Genomic DNA, 6931 nt, shown 5'->3' with positions numbered 1-6931 from the left:
ATAAATAAGGTACATCCTCTCCATTAGAGTTCTTAATCTAGTGAAGGAGCCTGGTAAGTAACTGTGTCATTGAACGTGGGTGGTGTAAAATGTAACAAAGCAATGCAAATAGTTTTGAAGTGAAATCACACAGCTTGCTAAGATGAAGGAGTTCACAAAGCTGATGATGCAGGAGAATGGCTCAAATCATTGGCAAAGAGAAAATAAGAATCTGATTGAGTTAAACTTGGAAGAAGAGAAGATAACAAGGATGCTGTGGAATCCTGTGGGTGTGTACAAATACACTGTCCAGGACGACAGTCATTCAGAGCGGCTGACTTGTGTCCATTTCTCACCCAAAAGCAGCAATCCCATCCTCCTCTCCAAATGAAAGCTAACGGAATACGCCACCTCAAAATATGCCTCTTTGGCATAAAGATTATTTTGAGATAATTATTTATGAGAAAAAGCAGAAACAATAAAAGCTCTAAAAAGAGTAGAATTGACTCTTTTGTAAGGGAAATTCACGTTTATAAGGGAAATCTCCATGTGTGAGGGGAGTCCCTCTATCAGGAAGAGAAACTCCTGTCAGTGGAGACGGCAACCCACCCCCGTTGACTGTGCTTTTCCTGGTCACCCCTCACAACCGGCTCCCTAACCCCCAGTATCTTTCTTTTGTCTTTAGCTGAACAGTATTTAAGGTGGTGACTTGACCATGTTGGGAAGTTTTACTCAGTTTGCCTGGGTCTCCCTCATTATACAGGAGGTATACATGCTATGAAACTTCTGTTTGTTTTTCTCTTGTTGATTGGTCTTTTATTACAGGGGGTGGGAGGTGGTCTCAGCCAAGAACCTAGAAGGACAGAGGGAAAATTATTTTTCCTCCCTTACCACATCAGAATATAGGGTTTGAAAAAAGATTTGATTATTAAGGGCTTTAGAGGGGTCTTTGGGGGAAATTGATGAAACCCTCAAATGTTTTTGTAAAGATGACCTTCTTTGTGACTGCCTGCAAGTCAACTGTGAAGAGAGGGCCATGCAAAACCATCATATGGTTTTTCCAGAATAATTACAGCCAAAGAAACATTAACACATCATTGCTGTTCATTTTAAGAATATATGGCAATTATATTGAATTTTTAACATTTGAGAGTGTGTGAAATTATTTTCCTATTTTTTAAAACAATTTTTTTAGGAATGAAATTCTGGTCTAATCTTTTCTTCAATATTTACTGTGACAAATTTGGTTCCTATTTTAGGTGGGTTTTAAATGGCCTTTTTCAGATACAAATTATGCTTGGATAATAAAGACTTTGAATATTTATGAAACAATATGATAAGTACATATGGAGAGAGAAGCATAGACAGAAATGGGGAACTAGTTGAAACTGAAGGATCCTCCTTTTGAAATATACCCTAGGTACACACATTTCCTATAGATATTTTATTGCAATATTCTTTTGTGTTAGATGCTCTTGGGGTTCAACCTGTACCATTATGATAATGATGATGATGAATATGATAATGATGATTGGTCTCTGAACTGGAGGTAAACACCCAGCTCATGTTGGCTGTCCAAGACACTGGAAGCCCAGCTTTGCTTCCTGCCTCTGACCTCAGATTTGATCCCTTGCTCCAAGGCTGACAGCTCAATGACTCACATTATCCTAGGTCACCTCCGTGTTTGCCAGATCATTTAGGGTCTTGAGGAATGCAGGTTCCTAAGCCACTCCTCTCTTGTTGGGAGAATTAACAAACCAGGGAAAGAGTGGAGTCTTTGCTGATCATTCTAGAAAGCCTTCTCTAGGGGCAAGCATTTGTATTCATTCCAATTCCTTTCCTCCACTTGTTAAAAGCCTTGATTCTGGAAATCCGAGATCTAAAAGAGGATTATCTAAGGCTGTTACTTCGGCAACAATGGTGTCTTGGACAATCACTTAAAGTGTTGGGGCTCCGTTCCTCCCAGTGAAGTGGGGATGGATGAATATCGTGGTCATGGATCCCAGTGACCAGGAGCAGAGCAGAGACTCCTTTACACATGTCCTACTATATTTACTTAGAGCTCAGAGTTGGGAAAACTGACGCAGTGATGCTGCACTGCTATTCTGCAAGCTTTTAGCTCTCCCATCTTACTCCTTTTTAACTTTCCTGCTGATGACTCTCTAGATGTTCTATCCCAAACGCTACAACGCCCTTGAAGGTGGATGGTTTGAAGACACCTTCATCCTGTAAGCCACATACTTCTGGATTCCACTGGGACCAAGCATCGTACAGGGTCACATTGCAAAAAAACTAAACTAACATTTTAAAAAGTATGGAAAGCATATATAACTTTACAGAAGTCTGTTAGACTAAGGCAAGTATGACTCAGAGCACACAGCCAAATTTCTACAAATCACCAGAAACATCCACCTCTGCCATGTCACTTGTCATAGGGTGACAGCTCTCCAGCTCCACCCACCACCCCCCGAGAAACCCTTTAAACTCTTACCTGACGCTCCCTGGCTCTTCACTGCCTCACAGCCTTTTCCTACCAGGATTGTTTCTTCCTAAGAATGGCTCCCTCTTCTCCAACAGAAACCCGCCTGGCCTTTCCTTCCTCCTGAGTTCTGTCTTGTGCTCCAGGCGAGGGAAAGGGAACAGCTGTGAAGGCTCATCGACCCCCATCGTACCTTCATACTTATGTCCTCTATCTGTCTCCATCAGAATCCCTGAAGGGAATTCTGCCATCACCTTGAGCAAAAATCCTTCTAAAATGATTGTTCTCATGATCCTGGACGTCCTCCTGAACTTTCTCTCCAAAGCAGTGCTGCAAACATTTTCTGTGAAGGACCAGATAGTAAATATGCTTGGCCTTGGGGGTGATACGGTCTCTGTCGCACCTACTCAACTCAGCCATAGTAGCAGGGAATCAGCCACAAGCAAGAGAAACACAACGGGGGCTCTGTTCCAAAAAAACTTGATTTGCAAAAACAGGCTGGTGGACCCGCTCTGAAAAGTACTTCTCAACTCTAGTCGGGCATCACGACCACCTGTGGAGCTTTTAAACTCCCTGGTGCTCAAGCCACGCCCCACATCAATTGAGATTGCTGGGGGTGGGACCCCAGCTTCATGATGTTAATATTGCTCAGGTGGTCCAATGTGCAGCCAAGGTTGAAAACGCCACCTCTAAATATGAAAACGAATATATGTATGTATATGCATGCCTGGGACATTGTGCTGTACACCAAAGTGACACATTGTAATTGACTGTACTTCAATAAAAACAAACAAAAAACGCCGCTCTAAAACCTCTAAAACTTCTCAGGAGCAAGCCAGCTGGAAATGGGTCAGTCCTGTATCCCAGCCTGAGCATAGCGATTCATCTGGTCCTGAGTGGGTTGCAGGTGTGCAAAGTGACCACCGCTCCCCTCCCCCAAAACACTGGCCTCATGATTGCCGGATCCTGTGAGCAGCCCCGATGGCTTATCCAACGTGCCCTAAATATGCGGTCATTTCCCACGTGTGCTTTGACACGGACGGTTGAGGAGGGCTGAGAGTAAAGCAGCCCCAAATGCAAGCACCATGTTAGTTACTGAAATTCCTTGCACAGGGATAAGTGGAGCACTTTGTTTGTTTTTCTGTTTTTTATAAACAAGCTATAATTTCATGATCATGCTTGATAGGTAATATGTCTGAAAGTTTCCATAATAAAAAGAGAAAAAATGTTTTTGAGTTCTTGTTCAAAAATATGGAGCAAAGTGGCTCATATCATTATGATTCGGGGATGATTCACACATACTGCAAGCGAACTAACTTATGCTGCCTTAAAATACTACCATAACATAATACGGAGAAAAATGCAAATGAATTCTAAAAAAATCCCACACATCCACTGGTAGCTACAATTTCCAAATTCAATACATCACTCCCAAGATAAAAGGCAAACATTTTAAAAGGAAGGTGTTAAAAACATACATTTTGCGACGTATCACCTGTAAGTTTAAGAATTAATTCCAAGTTTTCTGCATTCTCAGAATTCCAATTCCCAAGCAATCCTGTGGATCAGTCCCTTTTCCAGATACTTTTCTGTGAGTTCATTATTCATATAGTCAACAAATACTGAGTACCTTTAAGCACTCGGCTCCCTGTGTGTGATACCAAAGACATAAGCCTTGCTTTCCTGGAGAGGATGTTATAGACACGCTAATAGGCCATTAGAGAAAAATGTGTTCTGTTTCTAAGCATGGGCATGTCTACAAACTTTTATTTTAAAGAAAATTTCTAAGAGTTGAGGTCATCACGAAATGTAATCTGTAAAAAGTTTATTTCCCATCTGCTATCACTACCGTTCTCAATTCTCAGTGCTTGGAATGCCACCACTTTAAAACTCTGGTTCAAATGTTATATATCTCATACCAACTGGATAAAGAAATAGCAGAATTGCCATAGAGGAGCTATGGCCACCCCTGATGTTTTGACAAGACGTAAAGGATACTTCACATTTCAAACTTTAAAACCTTATCTATTAAATAGAAATCCAAGAGCATCTTCCTTCTTCCACCTAAAGTCACCAATTTTGCCATAAATAAGTCCTTTGGAAACAGCCACAGTATGCCTTATCCTGTACAGTGGAAAACATCCCTAGGTATTACCTTAATGCCTCTAAATGATTCGCCAAGTCTGACATCCAAAATGTACCTATTGGGTGGTTTCCTTAAAGGCCTTCCCACCAAGCACACCTCCAGCTCAGCATTATGTACCTTCAGGACAAGGTTGTTCCGTGTTCAGATTTCTCAATTATAGTGTGTATGCTGCCATTTTGTTGGGATAATTCTAGCCAATCTAAAATCTACTAAAAAATAAAGTAGACACCAAGATACCAACATCTTTCATGCTTAAAGGCAAATGTATTCAGCCCCCTTCCAAGCGGCACGTAATCAGGTATCCTAAGCGCTGGCTATTTCTCTTCCAAATCAAGTTGGAGACAACTTGTAAGGATCCACTTATCCTCCACAGCGAACCATCTTGCCCCACGTTCCGGGAAGCAGCTTAAGTAGGGAGAAAGGAGCATTGTCGCTGCCCTACAGGTTAGTCAAGTGGGGAGCGGGCTGGGAGGAGAGCTAAGTCTACGATCTCTTCCGCCGCCATCAAGCTCCCAGTAGGGCCGCATCACCTTGCACTGTGGGGGAGATGAAGGCAAGCGAGAAGGGGAGGAGAGACTGGGTGTCCTACGACGGAGTGAAGGGGCTGCAGGCTGGAAGTGAAGTCATCCTTTTTAGGATGACATTCCCAGCATAAAGCCCCCCAAAAATCCACCAATCACTATAACATTCTTCTTCACAAATGACATCACCTCCTCTGCTTTGTTTTTGACCTCCTTAGGTATCTGGTTGCTCTTACAGTTCTTCAGCTGCTCCTTGGCTTTTTTCATGTCCTCCTCCATTTGCTGCCAGTCGACTTTGATGTACCCGGTATGGTTTGCAAGCTGAAGGAGAATAAACCCACCGCCCACAGCTGTTGGAGCCAACTTTTCAACCTTCTGGAACATGAAACCCGTGCACCATCCAGTGACTCCTCCAATTAACAGCTGGGTTGCCACGCTATACCTTTCGGCTGAAGGCCCAAATTCCTGCCCAAGCAGCTGGAGCCACCATGGCTGCTTTTCAGCCGGTCCCGCAAGGCCCCGGGACTGAAAATTTCTCTTGACGTTTCTTTGACTGGCCGCAGCCATTTCGGTGAGCTCGTCTTGGGATGACACCCGCAGGGGCTCGGCGCGGTAGGATGCTGAGCGGGGCGCCGCCGGCGCCGGAGGGTGGCTCCCGGCACGAGGGGCAGGTGTTTCCGTTCCCGCGGCGGCGGCGGCGGCGGCAGAGGGCGGGCGGGGCGCGCAGCGGGCCCTCCCCACCCCGCACGCGCGCAGCCGCGTCACAAGCCCCAGCGGCCGGGTCACAAGCCAAGGGGTCACAAGCCCCAAGGCTCCTGAGCTTTTTTTTTTTTTTTTTTTGATAAGGCTAAATGTAACTATTCACTCTCTTCCGAAGCTGAGAAATACCAAGGCATTCAACAGACACTTCTTTGGTTCTACATGCTACATCTAAACATGTGATTTTAACAGGACTCTCTAGTGAGATGAAAAAGAACTTCGTATTTCCTGTGAGGTATCAGAAATTCATTCCTGACTCCACGGCTGTGCTGCTTTTCCCAATCTTTCAGAGCACATCTGAGCTGGCCCCAGTGGAGGGCTGAATTAGACTAATACGTCCCTATTTTAATGAGAACCCAGGTTCAAACAGGCGAAAATGCTGTTTAAGTCATTCTAAGGCCACTTGTCCGTGACCATCTTGCTGGAAAAGTACACTTTCTAGAGACAAACCATCCGTGGCTCGGGCCCCATGGTACCTGATTTACCGCTTCCCTGCTGTCATTTACGAGAGCCTTGCAGTCAGCCATCAGCCGGGAGACAGGTCAGCGGCTTTCCCCTTCCTCGGAAGTCTTGAACTGTCGTGTCCTTTCAGTGTCTTCAAAACATTGACCTCACAAGAAGGCACTTCACTCAGATTTCAGAGCAAAAACACTTTATCCAGCATGGGGCTGGGCTCATGAGGCTCAATGAGATAGGTAAATGCCTGGGCACATCCCTTTTTCCCGCTTGGTTTGTGGAGCGCACGTTGGCTCGTGGACTTGAGTCCCTGCAAAGCCCACTCGTTTCCTTACATACGATTCTCGAATAACTCACACCACACGTCCTCCCTACGCCCCACTGGGTTGACTCCAAAAAGGTTATATGAGTTAACTGATGCAGGTTCAAAGACAGCTGAGGATCCTGGGAGGAAAGATGACTTTTGACATCTCAAAAGGTTCTTGGGAAAATTTCTCATGAGGGCAATGACTCAAGGTGGTCTTCTCCAAATTTCTAATTCTTTCCATGGCAGCTCTGGGAGGAGAATAAGAAGAGGGACTTATCTGGACG

The 6931-nt window shown here is 44.5% G+C and overlaps 1 pseudogene; it reads right to left on the bottom strand.

The window, feature by feature from the left end:
- Positions 1-4876: 4876 nt before the first annotated feature.
- Positions 4877-6386, bottom strand: LOC123611658 (FUN14 domain-containing protein 2 pseudogene; annotated as a pseudogene).
- Positions 6387-6931: the final 545 nt, after the last annotated feature.

This window comes from Camelus bactrianus, chromosome X, assembly GCF_048773025.1.
Source record: "Camelus bactrianus isolate YW-2024 breed Bactrian camel chromosome X, ASM4877302v1, whole genome shotgun sequence".
In the NCBI taxonomy this organism is placed as follows: Eukaryota; Metazoa; Chordata; class Mammalia; order Artiodactyla; family Camelidae; genus Camelus; species Camelus bactrianus.
This window is presented reverse-complemented; position numbering and strand designations above follow the sequence as displayed.